This window comes from Mytilus californianus, unplaced genomic scaffold (assembly GCF_021869535.1).
Source record: "Mytilus californianus isolate M0D057914Y unplaced genomic scaffold, xbMytCali1.0.p SCAF_3, whole genome shotgun sequence".
NCBI lineage: Eukaryota > Metazoa > Mollusca > Bivalvia > Mytilida > Mytilidae > Mytilus > Mytilus californianus.
Window position 1 is genome coordinate 47,073,546 of NW_026262679.1, and position 18,192 is coordinate 47,091,737.

Below are 18,192 nucleotides of genomic sequence, written 5' to 3' on the forward strand. Positions count from 1 at the left end.
TATAAAATGAAATAAATCAACCAATCTTACTATTAGGTGCGGAACCATAGCTCTTAATTAGGTCCTTATGATATATTATAAAGACCTAAGAGCTACTGTTCCGCAGCTACCTTACCATCAATTCTTTGCAGAAACCTACATAAAAAATAAATATATATATAACAATATACATGAAAATATATAAAATGAAATAAATCAACCAATCTTACTATATGGTGCGGAACCATAGCTCTTAATTAGGTCCTTATGATATATTATACGTAAAGACCTAAGAGCTACGGTTCCAAAGATACCTTACCATCAATTCTTTGAAGAAACCTATATAAAAAATAAATATATATACAAGCATATACACATGAAAATATATAAAATGAAATAAATTAACCAATCTTACTATTAGGTGCGGATCCATAGCTCTTAATTAGGTCCTTATGATATATTATAAAAACAAGGAATTAATTGAATCTGGAATAATTATATATTATGGAATATGAAATGATTTGGTGTATGTTGTTCTAAGCCTTAGTTATAAAATAAAATTCAAAAAAAGTGATGAATTTTATGAAGTTATTTACAAATATGATTATCTTCAAATTGTCAGGCAAATATATGGTTAAGTCTGTAATTGATGCCTTGATCTAACCTGAGTATGGCTAACCCTTAGTTGGACTTAATAAAATATATTATTACTGTTCAACTAACCCTTAGCCATGCAAGCATGGCTTACCCCCTTAGTTGGACTTTATAAAATATATCATTATTGTTCAACTAACCCTTAGCCATGCGTGCATGGCTAACCCCCTTAGTTGGACTTTATAAAATATATCATTATTGTTCAACTAACCCTTAGCCATGCGTGCATGGCTAACCCCCTTAGTTGGACTTTATAAAATATATCATTATTGTTCAACTAACCCTTAGCCATGCGTGCATGGCTAACCCCCTTAGTTGGACTTTATAAAATATATCATTATTGTTCAACTAACCCTTAGCCATGCGTGCATGGCTAACCCCCTTAGTTGGACTAAAAAAAAAAATTTGTAAATAAAAAAAAAAAATTTAAATGCAAAATTACTAAAAAAATCAAATTTTTCAAAATTTCAAAAAAAAAAAAAAAAATGCTTATAATTAATTTTTTTCTTCAAAATTTCAAAAAAAAAAAAAAAAATAAAAAATTTACAAAAAAAATTTTAAATTTTAAATGCTAAATTTTTTCAAAAAAGAAAAAATGTTTCATTTTCACTGTGTATCATCACCACCGGATATAGGTACCCATGACCTGGTTCTCTGTTCATTGTCTAAGAAAAACAACATTACTGTACAAATATCAGCATATAGCTACCTGGGTACCTATGTGAAAATGTATAAATGCCGCATTGTGAAGGGAATATTCATTCATGGCTGCCAAAAGATTGGAATGTATTCACATTTCATTTCAATGGTAAAAACTCTTAACTGAACAGAACAGTTGGAGGTGGAAATTTGTTTAACATAACCTGGATAGAAGCTGGAATCAATTCCTGAAAGTTCCTGATCATTTAGTAGTGGTAAGTGTTGTTTTAGTTTATAGTTATTATGTCTGTAATCAATATGTTCTGTAACTCTATGATTTTTGCCTTTGTCTCAATAGCAGTAAACTTCTTGTATGCATTTTACAATGTACATTTTAAACATAAAAAAAGAGCAGATAATTTGAAAGAAAGACACTTTTCACTTTTGTGTCTTTCAGTATTATACATGTATAAGATGTTTTTGAGTTCCAGGTTATGGAGCAGTTTGAGCACTCCAAAACAGGATCATAAAGTCCAGTGGTTGTGTTTGGTTGCTGTCTGCCATAATCGATTTTCTTTTTTTGTTATTTGCTTAAATTTTGCTTAAATTAAAAATACCCGGTAGTATTCTCTTTTGAAATTAAAAAAAAAAACATTTTATAAATTAAGTTTTGCTGTGCTTTTTTTTTAATTTACCTTCATCAGAAACACTCAAACCATAAATTTGAAAGCCAAGGATGTATAAGTATAAGTACCATTATCTTGGGACCTTTTATAACTGTCTTTAACTTATGGATTTTGCACATAGTTGAAGGCTTAAGGTGAACTGTAGTTGTTTACATCACTGCCCTCCTATCCAGGATAAGTAGTTGTCTCAATGGCAATCATTCCATGTATCCTTCCTTTTGTATCATTTAAAGACTTCAATGAACATCATTTAAATTTACACATTTTAATTTCAAAACATTCAACAGATATTTCCAATTAACAACAATAACAAATTTTGTGAACAACAGATATAATTGGTGAATTTGTAACTAATTTACAGTCAATATGTTTTAAGATATCAATCAAGATATATCATAAGATCGATGAATCGTTAATTCATGTTCAGTATTTTTTTTCCTTTGACTGTAACTGATCTCAGAACCACTGAAAATTGCAAAAAGCTTTTATCTTCTTGTGATAAGTTGTGTAATTTTTCGCCATTTCTCTTGGTGTTCTGTCATATCCAGTAGGACTATTTCACCAAGTTAATTTGTTTTCAAATTCTTCTAGTACTTCAAGGTGCTATTTTTTTCAATAATAATCTGAAATACACAAAATCAACAGTAACTTCAATAATGTATAAACTTTTATATGATTAACATCAATACAAATTAAAACAAAGTTTAGGGACTTTTTATATCAGCTATAGATTTTATTGACTCCTATATGGGATTAACTTAGGATATCTCCATAAGCAAACGTTATTTGAGCAAAAATCAGGATGCTGTTTTTCACTTTTTAATTGTTTAACATTTTATAATGTGGGGCCTTTATTAATAGCTTACTACAATATATATGGTATTCATTTTTGCTCATTGCTGAAAGCAAACCAGTGAACTAACATTGTTCATACAGATAGTTCTCATTTGCAATCTTATCACATCTCTTTATTTTTACATGATGATCATTTTGAAAATCAGTCATAGTTAATTGAGCAAAAGAATTAATTCAGACATGCAAAAATTGGTTCAAATTAGCCTTGTAGTTTCTGAAAATTGTAAAAAATGTGTCATCAAATCGGTATATGGCTGCAGTATGGATTGATTGATTGTTTGTTTAGTTTTGAACACCACTTTCAAAACATTTGGCTGGGTTTTTTATTTAAGAAAACCTTGATTTATTGAAAATTATTGGATCTGAAAATTATTAGATTTAATATTAATATATTATAATAATTTAATTTTGGATGTAATGCGTCTTCTGATTGGCTGACGTTTTGTTTATCAGCTCATAGACATAATTTTGTCATGTGACTGTGACGTCATCAACATTTTTTCATGGTTTACTCAGGTTTAAAATGGAATTTAGAATTAAATTATAAGAAATGACTGTAATATTTTTTCTGTCTGTTCGAAATAACATAAAAATGTGGTGCACACTTTAAAATAACCTGCTACGCGGGTTATTCAGTGTGCACCACATTTTTTATGTTATTTCTTCATAGACAGAAAAAATATTACAGTCATTCCTTAAATAACAGGCAAATAATTTTAAAGGGATGCATTTAAGGATGTACTTAGGTGAAATTAAAAAAATCTAGAATTTAAAATTGATATTTGAAGTCGAAATAGCATTAGTTAAGGAACAAAATAAGCTAAAAATATTGATAGGTTATGGAGCTCCTTTTTAGACATATTTGAGTTTTAAAAATTGGCGGGAAAACGCTGACTCGGACTTTTACCTTATATAAGCATTGGTATTATTTGGGTCTCAAATCGAAAGAAAAGAAATCTATAATCTGGTTTAATTTTGATAAATGACCTTTTATGAGCTATTGTAGTCTTATTTGAAAAAAAAAATGGGTGTTATGGGCAAAATATTTTACCCTGTATCGTAGGAAAAAAATCAAGGAGTCTGAACATCTGACACAAATTACTAAACTTCACCTAAGTACATCCTTAAACATATCTGTACTATATATTGATAATTTTCTGATTTGAAAACATTAATTATTTGCATTGATCAAAGCTTTTTTACACAAATACTTCCCGTCTCTTTCACTTAATCTGGGGAACCAGTTCATATCTGAATTTTTTCAAATTTCTTCTCCGGTAAAAATATTTAGTATATTACTCTTGTTTCAAATAGCATGGCTGAATGGCCAATTAAATTTAAGGAGGGGTCTAAACCTGGTAAAAAACAATCTAATCTTGTTTTAAGTGATAAAAATAGTAATGCAAGAGAAAACACCAAAGTGAAGCTGGTAGCTTATGAAAAGGAAAAACGACCCAAGCTGTAGTTCAACCCCAAATGGAAGGAGGGTCGTCCTTGGTTAACCTACGTTGCAACTGAGAATGTTATGAATCCAACTTTGAATTTGAGCAGAATGAACAAACAAAATAGCTACTTTAATAATTTCAAAATATGTTTTTGAAGAATGATTTAAATTAGTTGTAATGTATTATGTAGTATATATATATCATACATGTTATAAAAACGAATGTTTATAATCTCCTAAAAACTTGGGCAAGAATGAAGATATCCACTGAAGCAGCAGTCACTATAAAGACATCCTATCTTGTTTGTTTTAACTGTATAAAAAGCCGATAAAAAGGAAGAAAAAATGGTAAAAAATGTAGGTCTGGCAAACAGTTGATAGGTCTGTCAAAACTGTCTACCTTGCAGGCCCTATGTCTGACAGGGAAAAAAATGTATCTGCATCTCTGCTTTAGGAATTTGTTTATAGAAAACAAAAATTACGATTATTTTCTAACAATCAAGTACCATAACTTGGGAATGGTATAAATGATTTAAGATTTTTTTAAAAGTTTATGACAACATAGTATAAAACCCATCAACAACAAATGATGCTGATCACATGGGCCTTTGATCTCTGTAACTTAAACTTAAGAAGCGATTGCATTTTTGGCTATGCTAATTTTGATGGTATGTTACAGGTACTGCCCACTTTGAACACATTTTATTGTTTCACATACAGTAATTACCATCTTACCCAATACATCCTTGATGCATACTTGAGGTTATTACCAATATAAACATTACTTTAAAGTTATGTTTACCTTCATTTAATATCCCTCATCTTCAGGACAGTCTAAATTTCTGACTCCTCAACAGAAGGAAATTCACCTCCTAGATCTACAATAAAAGCACAATTAAAACTAGACCATACAAAAAACTCTGTGGCTAATTTAAATAATTAGGAGTTGCCTGACAATTTCGATCATGCATATGTATTTGTAGATCTGGTCTTGTTGATCATTTTTGCAACTTAAAAGTTTCTCTCCATCTATTATAGTTCTCAAGATAAAAGGCAAAAATGAAAATAAATGGTAAAATTTGTCATTTAAGGGCAAAAACTCCTACAAGAAGTCGCCTGACAGTTTTGACGTCAATGAACAAATGTTAGAGCTCAACATCTTGAATATTTACGTCATAGTCAGATTTTATCTTTACATAACGGTTTTCAAAATAATAGACAAAACTTGCATTTAATGGCCCTATGTTCTATTTTTAGCAATGTCTGCCATCTTGGTTGGCAGGTGGGGTCATCAGACACATTTTTTAAACTAGATACCTCAATGATGATTGTGGACAAGTTTGGTTACATTTGGTTTAGTAGTTTCACAGGAGAAGATTTTTGTAAAAGTTAACGACAACGGACGCCAAGTGATTAGAAAAGCTCACTTGACCCTTTGGTCAAGGTGAGCTATTATAAACAGTAGGCTGTAAAAATGACAGCAAACAAAGTTTTATTACATTTATTAGTGTCATTGTAAAAGCAATGAAGGGAAATAACTCTAGAACGACAAAAGTGAAAATCTTCTTTATAGAACTTGACCTCAACTTTGTTATCAGTCAGAACATATAAGAATTAGAAAACCATTGGTTGAACAGTTCTCAAATTATTGCATGAAAATGACATACAAGTTTTTCCTAATCATTTGTGATTTTCAATATGTTTGACAATTACTTGCATTTTAACTTTGTTTCCTGTCATTATGTTAGCCATTTTTCTGTGCTCATTGTTTTACATGTTCAAATTAAAGAACACAAACTTGTACAAGACACTAAGGATCATTCAGCACAAGTTTGGTTGAAATTGATCTGTTGGTTTCAGAGAAGTCGTTATTTGTTTAATTTCCAACAACAGATGACATCAAGTGATGGCCTTAACCATACATTTGTAGGTCTAGGTTAACTATTTAGAGAAATTCAGCGGATTGTGTTAGGACATGGATAAAATATTGACCAATTGAACTTGCTTTCGGTAACTGTTTAATAGTACTCTCTGATCTGTACTTTGTGTGTTTTTGTTAGGATTTTTTTCTGTGCTTTGTATTGGTCTAAAGAATTAAGCCCTTTTCAACTGATTTTTATAGTTTGTAAGTTGTACTGTTACACCACTGTCCTAGTTAGGAGGGTTTGGTGCCAGCAAACATTTTTAATGTTTTTACATACTCCATGTGCCTGTCCCTAATCAGGAGCTTGTAATTCAGTGGTTTGTTGCTGTATATCATATTAGGTTTTCGTTTAATGTTTTGTAGATATATCAGGCCGTAGGTTTCTCATTAGAATTGTTTCACATTGGTCATTTCAAGGCCTTATATAGCTCATTGTTGAAGGCAGTACGGTTACCTATAGTTGTTAATTTTGGTCTTTGGTTGAGGGAGTTTTTTCATTTACAATCATACCACATCTTCTTATTTTTATATAAACATTTATATAAATGTTTTATTGCACAATACTTCACCTTAAGAGCTGCAAAGAAAAAGGTGCAGTCCAAGTTCCTTTTCTCATTTCTTCTTTGGCATCATTTGTATTTTCTGCAACATCTACAAGGAAAAATAAATAGTGTGAATTTCATTCCAGGTACAGTGTTTCCAATACACAATTAATATACTTAATTCCTGCTTTATCTGGCAGTAAAAAAAGAGAAGGTAAAATGATGTTTTTTATATTTTACATAGACTATTTGAGAGTCTGAGTGCACACGTTCATGTCTTGTCTGCTCTACTGACCATGATTGACTTAATGTTGAAAGCCTTAAAGATAAAGTTTTTACTACAAGTATCACATAAACTTAACATTATCAATTATTTACGACAATAAGGTCAAGTTCAGACCCTGCCACATTCTTTATGTGCCTGTCCTAAGTCACGAGCATGTAGTTCAGTGGTTGTCGTTGGTTCATGTCTGTCAGATTTGTTTTTAGTACTTGATTGTTTTGTTACAAATTAGGCCTTTAGTTTGTTCAATTGAATTGTTTCATATTTTTCATGTCTGGACCGTTCACCGCGGACTATACAGTATGGATTTTTCTCATTGACGAAGGCTGTACGGTTGCCTATAATCATGATAATTGCTTACATCCTCTTCATTTGAACTTTGGTGGATAGTTGTTTCATTGGCAATCATACCATGATAATGAGGTGAAGGTTAGATGAACCCTGCCAGAAAGATATGTACATCTTACAATCACTCCATACACCAAATATAGTTAACTTATTACTTATAGAATCTGAGAAAAGGACCAAACTACAGAAACTTAATACTGGCCAATGAACAATGGAAATGAGGTCAAAGGCAGAGCCACAGATGATACCTGCCTGCGAGTTGACCAAAAACTTTAACCTGAAGCGGGATAGACGGACAAATGGACGGACAAACAGACACACAGACCGAAAAACATAATGCCCCTAAGTGGGGCATAAAAACTGACCAAAACAGAAAAACTTAACATTGAACAATGAACCATCAAAATGAGGTTAAGTAAGATGAAACCTGCCCGACTAACATGTACACTTTACAATCATTCCATAAACTACTCATAGTTGAACTTTTGCTTACAGTATTTGAGAAACGGACCTAAAAATCAAGTAATTTTAACTTTGATCACTTACAAAATGTATCCATGAAAGGAGGTCTAGGTCAGGTGAAAAGAACCGGGTCTCACCAAAATATCCACAACATCATGTGTAAGGGTAGATATGGAGGCAGGAAACAAAAGTATTTTTGGCCCAAGTTTAATTTAAACAATATTTTATTCAAAATTTTTAAATTTATACTGACTGTTAAAAAGTATGGTCAACAGAATATGATGACAAATAATCCTTACAAGCATGCAAGCTTTCTGTCAAGTTGTAAACCAGTTTCCAAGTTTTCTTTTGATGTTTTTGGAACAAACAGACAAATAAAATTGAGAATGGACATGAGGAATGTGACAAAGAGACAACAACACAACCAAAGAGCAAAAAACAGCCAAAGGGCACTGACTATTTATACTTCCAAAATTTCATGGGACAGACGAACAGGACACACTGATAGACAGGGGTAAATTGCAGTATTTGAGTCATCTAAAATCCCTTCAATACAATGCAGTCTTGTTAATCTGCTACTGTAAGGCTTTATAATTTTTTTTTGGCTGTGCTGTTTTCAAACAGTTTCCTAAATGGTTGTGCCATGTGCTTGATTGAAGGCAAATTTAATGCAAAATGTAAAATAACACTCAATTAATTTAAAATGTCAGAAGGGATTTTCTGGATTTACCTTCAAACATGATATGTCGTCAAAAATCTGGTAGTTTCTATGTGTTTGAGGGATCTCATAAAAAATTGTGGTGTGTACACCAATAAAAAGGTACATGTAGATAAACTCATGTAGGTTTAGTTTCCCCTATATTTGTTTCACTTGTAAGAAAAATCTAAAAGTTGTCAAATCCTTCTTGAAATTGACTTTTAAAGAGTATGGTATATCATAATACTTATAAAAACATTTTTATTCCAATTTTGCATCTTTCAATTCAATCAAAATATAATTCATCACTATATAGCTACATATTGTTACAAAATTGCTTTTTATTTTTTTTTATTTTATGTTTTCGTAAAATTTTTCAACTTTTTTTAAAAAGACCTCATTCACCAAAATAATATTCATGTAATATGTTTCTGATATCAGCTGGGATCACAACATACAATGTAATACTCCCAATTCCCTGTTTCAGAACCTAATGCATTTTTGGTAATATTCTGAAAAGCGTACACCAAGACCTCTTGATTGGTTATATATTTCCTAAATAATGGAAATTCAACCAATGATGTGACATTATGTTCATTTAGGGGACGACCATTTGATTTTTTTGGGGGGGATGGGGGGGAGTTAATATGATAGGGGTGTAGCTGGGGTTCTGTTACCCCAACCTTTTCATATAATTAATTTAGATTTTGAAAATGTATACCTTTTCATATATTGATTAGGTAAAAATGTAACCTTTTCCCATACTGGTTGAATTTCTTGTGGTGTGTTGGAAAAGTGGAATAACACCTTCAGATTCCTTATGTAATATTTACTTACGGCAAAACATTTGGCTGTGAAAAAATTAAAGGGCTTTTCATACAAATTTATAACAAGTAATGGGAACTTGCTGTATGGGTTTTGCTCATTGGTGAAGGCCGTACGGTGACCTACAGTTGTTAACTTCTCTTGTGTAGAGTTGTCTCATTGGCAATCATACCACGTCTTCATTTCTTTTTTTTTATTTGTTGACCTCATAATATATATTTCTGATAATTTTCACCACCTATTCACATATTTTCAAGCTAGAAAATATGGCCTATTCCAGCGGCACGTCCTATCACCTTATATACATGTAGAGTGAGAGACCCATATTGGCCGCATAATTCGTTCATTTCCACTTACATCCGACCTACATTCGAATATTTGGAACTTTTTATGAAGGTTTCAGAAATTTAACTATATGAAAAAAATGTTTGATAAAGAAATTATCTTCAAAACATTGGTTAACTTTTCTAAAAACGAACGCAAACTCAAGAGGAAATCAAGTTGTTTGTGTACCATGGGGGACACATTTTCGCCGCAATGTATGATATGACCATCCTCATTATCCTGGTTTTATTATAATAAAATGCTCTGCAGGGCGCAGCTTGATAGGACGCAGAGGTCGAACCCTGAACAGTTGGGGCAAGTATGGACACAACATTCAAGCTTGATACAGCTTTGCATTTGGATTGTGATTAAATATTTGACACAGCATAGGTTTCTGACACAGAATGAATGTGGTCTAAGAACTTAAAAATTTTAAATTGGACATTCACCTATTATGGTCCAATTTCCAAAATCTAAATACATGGTTAGATTCAGCATATCAAAGAACCCCAAGAATTCAATTTTTGATGAAATCAAACAAAGTTTAATTTTGGACCCTTTTTACCTCAATGTGGACAAAGTTGATAACGGGGCCCAAAAATCAAAAATCTAAGTACATGGTTAGATTCAGCATATCAAAGAACCCCATATATTCAATTTTTGTTGAAATCAAACAAAGTTTAATTTTGGACCCCGATTTGGACCAACTTGAAAACTGGGCCCATAATCAAAAATCTAAATACATGTTTAGATTCAGCATATCAAAGAACCCTAAGAATTCAATTTTTGTTAAAATCAAACTAAGTTTAATTTTGGACCCTTTTGACCTCAATGTGGACCAATTTAAAAACGGGGCCCAAAATCCAAAAACTAAATACACGGTTAGATTCAGCATATTAAAGAACCCCAAGAATTCAATTTTTGATGAAATCAAACAAAGTTTAATTTTGGACCCTTTTGACCTCAATGTGGACCAATTTAAAAACGGGGCCCAAAATCCAAAAACTAAATACACGGTTAGATTCAGCATATTAAAGAACCCCAAGAATTCAAGAATAAAACCCCATTGAAATTGGTCAAGAAATAAGCAATTTATACGAAGTATCTTCTTTTGCACAATACTGTGCAATTAAATATTTCTTGCTATTGCGCAATACTGTACAATTGACAATTTCTTGCTATTGCGCAATATTGTGCTATTGGATATTTCTTGCTATTGCGCAATACTGTGCAATTGAAGATTTCTTGCTATTGCACAATACTGTTCAATTGAAGATTTCTTGCTATTGTGCAATACTGTGCAATTGAAAATTTCTTGCTATTGCACAATACTTATTATATAATAATTTACACATCCTGTTTGGTGTGTATCTCCTACCATATCATTACTATTTGCTTTTAAATATAAATCAGAAATAACCAACTTAAAATGGAAAATTTTAAAAGAAAAAAAAAAGGAAAACCCCCCCCCCCCCCCCCCAAATTTTTTGAACCCCCTTATGATTCATCACCCCCAAACTCAATCCCAGCCTTCCCTTTGTGGTATGGTACCTTGCAGTACAATTTCAGAGAGATCCATAAACTTGAACACAAGTTATTGTCTGGAAACTAGAAAAATGTGTTTTTTGGCCCCAAATTCCTAAACGTTTAGGGCAATTACCCCCAAACTCAAACCCAGCTTTCCCTTTGTGATATGGAACCTTGTAGTACAATTTCAGAAAGATCCATACACTTACACACAAGTTATTGTCCTGAAACTAGAAAAATGCTTGTTTTTTGCCCCTTTCTGGCCCCTAATTCCTAAAATATTGAGGCAATTACCCCCATCATCAATCCCAGCCTTCCCTTTGTGGTATGGTACCTTGCAGTACAATTTCAGAGAGATCCATACACTTGAACACAAGTTATTGTCTGGAAACTAGAAAAATGCTTCTTTTTGGCCCCTTTTTGGCCCCCAATTCCTAAACGTTTCGGCAATTACCCCCAAACTCAATTCCAGCTTTCCCTTTGTGATATGGAACCTTGTAGTACAATTTCAGAAAGATCCATACACTTACACACAAGTTATTGTCATGAAACTAGAAAAATGCTTGTTTTTTGCCCCTTTTTTGGCCCCTAATTCCTAAAATTTTGAGGCAATTACCCCCAAAATCAATCCCAGCATTCCTTTTGTGATATGGAACCTTGTGGTACAATGTCACAGAGATCCATACACTAATACACAAGTTATGTCTGGAAGTTACAAAAATGCTTATTTTTGGCCCCTTTTTCCTTTACTGTTAGTACCATAACCCCCAAAATCAATCCCAACCTTTCTTTTGTGGTATTGAACCTTGTGGTAAAATTTCATAGAGATCCATTCACTTAAACTAAAGTTAGAGTGCGAAAACCAATGTGTCTTCGGACGACGCCGGACGACGCCAGACGACGACGACGACGACGACGACGACGACGACGCCAACGTCATACCAATATACGACCACAAAAATTTTTTTGCGGTCGTATAAAAACGAATGTTTGCAATTACATGAATTAGCTTGAGAGATCATTCCTATACGATTTTTCTCACAAATATATACTTTAAGATTGCGCATGATTGCCATATAAATCTTACATAATTGCCAAAATCATTTAAAAACACCTGCGTATTTCTCAATATGTACGAATAACCTTGGAAATGGGGAAAAGAGGAATATCAACAGTTGTAACATTACAAACAGCCTTTACCATCTATTCAGGGAAGTATTGGGTAAAGGCACACAAATTTTACAGAAAAAATAGCAAAACGGCGAAAATGTGTCCAAGGCGAATATGCGCCACCCACTCTAGTCTAGAAAAATAATTATCTGGTAGCAGCAAAACCACATAAATATTCGGCGAAATTTTCAACAAACTTCCACATATTTAATTTAATTAATTTACGTTCACAACATGACAGCAAAATAAAATAAATATCAGGGCGAACGGTCCCGGAATCTGTTGACAGTTGAGAGTACTTCCCCCTTTTTTCAATACCTCGTTTTTTCGCTATTTTAATGCGAGTTTCCTGAAAGACAGTGTTGAAAAAGCAATAATAGCAAGTGACTTTTAACGGAGAAAATTTAAGTTGTATGCATGTTACGTTACCAAATAACACATGAAATTCCTTCCTCATCTGTTTCTGGTTCATTGCGTCTTTACGTAGCTCTCCTTTCGTACGGAAAGGTTAGGGAAGATTACTACATTAACATTTAAGTAGAAACATCCCTAGCAAGATCAATAAAATAAAAACGTGTATTGATTTATATTTTGTTCTATAAGGAACGATGAAATGTCTTGTCATTCTCAAAAGTATTCAAATCTCGACAGCGGACTATTTTATGTGCATTTAGAACTTTGCTGACAGATTGCGATTCGTACTCGCGTCGTCTGTCAACACGAAGAATGGCTGATTGCAAGATTTGGTTGATCATGCTGATTGCAAGATTGAAATATTTTATAAGGAAAAACAGTTTATTTTGAAACAAACAAAACCTACATTAAATTGCAATTCCATAAGAGAGTAAACGAATTTACGTGGTAAGATTTAGACCAAGTGAAAAAAGGATCGCCAGTAATTTTAAAACCTGAGACTGCATAAAATAAAAATGTGTATCTGGTCTTAGTTGCAGTGTCAGAATGTCTCTCTGAGACTCTCATACCAACCTACCGTGCGGAAATTGCTTGTCAATTAGTAATGACCATTTTAATATATTGTTGTCTTAGTGTCAGTTATACCTGTTACATATTCTGTAAATTCCACCTTTATCAGATAAACCACTTCAGTTAAGCTAGGAAAAAGTATCCCTTGCTTTTGAATTTATGGCACTTCTATTTAATATAGAATTCTTCTTTATACACACAATTGCACCACCACCACTCGAATTCCGTTCGCCCTAGTACATATTCGCCCTAATACTTGTTCGCCCTGGGTCCGTGCGCCCTTATAAAAAAGTAAAAAATAACAAAAATATCGAACTCTGAGGAAAATTCAAAACAGAAAATCCCTAACTGTTTGCCCTGGGTCCTTTCACTCTTATTTTTATTTTATTTTTGATGTCTTGTATACTGCTTATTATTTGGAAAGAGTATGTTTATAAAAGTTTGTTAAAAATTTTGCCACATATTTTCCTTTGATCTGCATTGTAAAGTACCCTGCACTGTAGAGTACCCTGAATACAAGGTATTTAATATAAAACAACTGAAAACCATGTTATAATATATCTGGATGTATTTATAGAATAGATAAAATATGAGATCGTTCTAAAAATGCCCTTTAAGAAAATAAAAATAAAAAATTGTGCTCATGCAACTTGTTTTTTAGCTCACCTGGCCCAAAGGGCCAAGTGAGCTTTTCTCATCACTTGGCGTCCGTCGACCGTCGTCCTGCGTCCGTCGTCCTTCGTCCGTAAACTTTTACAAAAATCTTCTCCTCTGAAACTACTGGGCCAAATTTAACCAAACTTGGCCAATATCATCATTAGGGTATCTAGTTTAAAAAATGTGTCTGGTGAACCGGCCAACTAACCAAGATGGCTGCCATGGCTAAAAATAGAACATAGGGATAAAATGTAGATTTTGGCTTATATCTCTGAAACCAAAGCATTGAGAGCAAATCTGACAAAGGGTATAAATGTTTATTAGCTCAAGATCTATCTGCCCTGAAATTTTCAGATGAATCAGACAACCCGTTGTTAGGTTGCTGCCCCTGAATTAGTAATTTTAAGGAAATTTTGCCTTATTTGGTTATTATCTTGAATATTATTATAGATAGAGATAAACTGTAAACAGCAATAATGTTCAGCAAAGTAAGTTCTACAAATAAGTCAACATGACCAAAATGGTCAGTTGACCCCTTAAGGAGTTATTGCTCTTTTATAGTCAATTTTTAACAATTTTTCGTAAATTTTTGTTATCTTTTACAAAAATCTTCTCCTCTGAAACTACTAAGATGAATTTAACTAAAGTTGTAAACAATCATCATTAGGGTATGTAGTTTAAAAATTGTGTTTGATGACCCCGCCCTCAAACCAAGATGGCCGACATGGCTAATAATAGTACATAGGGTAAAATGCAGTTTTTGGCTCATATATCTAAACCCAAAGCATTTCTAGCAAATCTTTCACAAACAAAATTGTTCATTAGGTCAAGATCTATCTGCCCTTAAATTTTCATACCATTCAGGCAACCCGTTGTTGGGTTGCTGCCCCTGAATTGGTAATTTTTAGAAATTTTTTCAGCTTTTGGTTATTATCTTGAATATTATTATAGAGATAAACTGTAAAGAGCAATAATGTACAGCAAAGTAAGACCTACAAAAAAGTCACATGACCAAAATGGTCAATTGACCCCTTAAGGAGTTATTGCCCTTTATAATAAATTTTTAACAATTTTCATAAATTTTGTAAATTTTTACAAAATAATTTCCACTGAAACTACAGGGCCAAGTTCATTATAGATAGAGATAATTGTAAGCATCAAGAATGTTCAGTAAAGTAAGATCTACAAACACATCACCATCACCAAAACACAATTTGTTATGAATCCACCTGTGTCCTTTGTTTAATATGCACATAGACCGGGGGATAAAAAGAAATTGTGGGGGGTCAATTTTTTCTCATTTCAGATTTCAGAAATTAAAAAAATTATTCTTCAAATATTATTTTTTTTCAAATTTCAAATATTGAAAAATTTCAAGAAGAAATCTTTAATTGCACAGTATGGCGCATTAGATTTGTAAAATCGTTGATCACATTTATTTATTTGTTATGCCGAATCCAACGGTGTATTTAGATTTTTAATTTTGGGTCCCGTTTTTTAAATTGGTCTACATTAAGGTCCAAAGGGTCCAAAATTAAACTTAGTTTGATTTTAACAAAAATTGAATTCTTGGGGTTCTTTGATATGCTGAATCTAAACATGTGTTTAGATTTTTGATTATGGGCCCAGTTTTCAAGTTGGTCCAAGATAGGGTCCAGTATTTAAACTTTGTTTGATTTCAACAAAAATTGAATACATGAGGTTCTTTGATATGCTGAATCTAAACATGTATTTAGATTTTTGATTATGGGCCCAGTTTTCAAGTTGGTCCAAATTGGGGTCCAAAGTTAAACTTTGTTTGATTTCAACAAAAATTGAATATATGAGGTTCTTTGATATGCTGAATCTAACCATGTATTTAGATTTTTTATTTGTAGGCCCCGCTATCAAATTTGTTCATATTGAGGTCAAAAGGGTCCAAAATTAAACTTTGTTTGATTTTATCAAAAATTGAATTATTGGGGTTCTTTGATATGCCAAATCTAACCTTGTTTTTAGATTTTTAATTTGGGTCCCGTTTTTTAAATTGGTCTTCATTGAGGTCCAAAGGGTCCAAAATTAAACTTAGTTTGATTTTAACAAAAATTGAATTCTTGGGGTTCTTTGATATGCTGAATCTAAACATGTGTTTACATTTTTGATTATGGGCCCAGTTTTCAAGTTGGTCCAAGTTGGGGTCCAAAATTAAACTTTTTTTGATTTCAACAAAAATTGAATATATGGGGTTCTTTGATATGCTGAATCTAACCATGAATTTAGATTTTTTATTTGTGGGCCCCGCTATCAAATTGGTTCATATTGAGGTCAAAAGGGTCCAAAATTAAACTTTGTTTGATTTCATCAAAAATTGAATTATTGGGGTTCTTTGATATTCCAAATCTAACCGTGTATTTAGATTTTTAATTTAAAGTCCCGTTTTTTAAATTGGTCTACATTAAGGTCCAAAGGGTCCAAAATTAAACTTAGTTTGATTTTAGCAAAAATTGAATTCTTGGGGTTATTTGATATGCTGAATCTAAACATGTGTTTAGATTTTTGATTATGGGCCCAGTTTTCAAGTTTGTCCAAGTTGGGGTCCAAAATTAAACTTTGTTTGATTTTAACAAAAATTGAATAAAAGGGGTTCTTTGATATGCTGAATCTAACCATGTATTTTGATTTTGGACATTGGACCATAATAGGTAAATTAAAAAAAATCAAGTTCTTAGACCACATTCTTTCTGTGTCAGAAACCTATGCTGTGTCAAATATTTAATAACAATCCAAATTCAGAGCTGTATCAAGCTTGAATGTTGTGTCCATACTTGCCCCAACTGTTCAGGGTTCGACCTCTGCGGTCGTATCAAGCTGCGCCCCAGCGAAGCATTTTATTGGTTTATATCTCTGAAACTGAAGCATTTAGAGAAAATCTGATAGGTGGCAAAAATGTTCATCAGATTTAGATTTATGTGCCTTGAAATTTTCAGACGAATCCAACAACCCGTTGTTGGGTTGCTGCCCCTGAGTTAGTAATTTTACAGAAATTTTGCAGTTTTTTGTTATTATCTTAGATATCATTATAATAATACATTTAATACTATTAATTATGATTTTAACCTTATTTTATATAATTTCCAAAGCATCAGTAAATACAGGTGAGCTACACAGGCTCTTGAGAGCCTCTAGTTTTGCTTCTAAACGAAAAAGGTAAATTCTCTTCACATGACTTTATGAATTAGAAATTAAAATATTAATATTACAGGGATGGAAATTAAAATTTTCAAGTGATTGCCCAGCTAATATTTTTAGTGGCCAAGTGTTAAAAACTAGAATTATTGTCACCTTTTAGGGTCAATATTATAAATTTTTTTACACTTATGATTTAATTTGTACTGCAAAACAAATGTCACACAAAAGCGTTTTCAACTGAGTAGAAAAATATGCATAAAATCTCCATAGCAACCATATGTTTTGCATAGCAACCAACTGAGGCTGAAAATATACAATGTTGATTTTTAACAAAATGCTCAAAAATATGCACTTGAAGCCTGATTGGAAATAAAAAAAAACCAAAGCAGTCGAATTATGCTTAAAGATATGCGAAAATCTCCTTAGTGACACTACATTCATGACATAAATGCCTAGTAACCAACTGAAATTTGAAAATAACCAAGCTCAATTCATGGATAACAAGCACAATTTGGAAAAAAAAAGCCTGAATAAAAACAAAAATAACAAAAGAAGATCAATTATGCATAATGATATTTAAAAAATCTCTAAAGCAACACTGCTTATTGCATAGCAACCAACATATGTGGTGTAAATTGTATGCAAAGACTATATTGTAATATAGTCTTTTGAGAGCCTGAATTATTCACCTGTCATTTTTTGTGTAAATCTTTCATCAATGATTATTTTTTATAGTTAGTTAATGCTTATTAATTAAATGTGTATTTAAACATGCCATTCTAAATTTTGGGAGAAAAAAACCCAGTAAAGTCATCTTTCAAGGGCAATATCTTGTATAAGCAGGTAGTTGAATATTACTGTAAAGTTAACAATTTTGAAAATCTTACTTTGATGAACATTTTTGCTGTTTTCATTTTGTCCATTTTTTAGAGGCCATGTTAAATTCAGTTTTTTATTTTTGGTCAATTATTTCATTAATGCAACAGGAAATTTATGAGAAATTATGGTTTCCAAATGTTATTAT

At 32.2% G+C, this 18,192-nt stretch overlaps 1 long non-coding RNA gene across 1 annotated transcript; it reads right to left on the reverse strand.

The window, feature by feature from the left end:
• Positions 1 to 1,492: 1,492 nt before the first annotated feature.
• LOC127734728 (uncharacterized) lies at positions 1,493 to 16,428 on the reverse strand. Its single transcript, XR_007997722.1, has 5 exons — positions 16,385 to 16,428; positions 12,789 to 15,987; positions 6,751 to 6,832; positions 5,060 to 5,135; positions 1,493 to 2,581 (listed from the first exon to the last, which is right to left on the reverse strand). It is a non-coding gene; the product is annotated as an uncharacterized LOC127734728 (long non-coding RNA).
• Positions 16,429 to 18,192: the final 1,764 nt, after the last annotated feature.